The sequence below is a fragment of the Physeter macrocephalus genome, chromosome 7 (assembly GCF_002837175.3).
Source record: "Physeter macrocephalus isolate SW-GA chromosome 7, ASM283717v5, whole genome shotgun sequence".
NCBI lineage: Eukaryota > Metazoa > Chordata > Mammalia > Artiodactyla > Physeteridae > Physeter > Physeter macrocephalus.
This window is the reverse complement of record NC_041220.1, coordinates 91,862,263-91,862,866: the sequence shown is the minus strand read 5'-3', so window position 1 is coordinate 91,862,866 and position 604 is coordinate 91,862,263.

Below are 604 nucleotides of genomic sequence, written 5' to 3'. Positions count from 1 at the left end.
TCGCTGTGCGCGGGCCTCTCACTATCGCGGCCTCTCTTGTTGCGGAGCACAGGCTCCAGACGCGCAGGCTCAGTAATTGTGGCTCACGGGCCCAGTTGCTCCGTGGCATGTGGGATCTTCTCAGACCAGGGCTCGAACCCATGTCCCCTGCATTGGCAGGCAGATTCTCAACCACTGTGCCACCAGGGAAGCCCTCACCACTATTATTCAACATAGTTTCAGAAGTTTTAGCTACAGCAATCAGAAGAAAAAGAAATAAGAAGAATCCAAATCGGAAAGAAGAAGTAAAGCTGTCACTGTTGCAGATGACATGATACTATATAGAGAGAATCCTAAAGATGCTACCAGAAAACTACTAGAGCTAATCAATGAATCTGGTAAAGTAGCAGGATACAAAATTAATGCACAGAAATCTCTTGCATTCCTAAACACTAATGATGAAAAATCTGAAAGAGAAATTAAGGAAACACTCCCATTTACCATTGCAACAAAAAGATAAAATACCTAGGAATGAACCTACCTAAGGAGACAAAAGACCTGTATGCAGAAAACTATAAGACACTGATGAAAGAAATGAAAGATGACACAAACAGATGGAGAGATA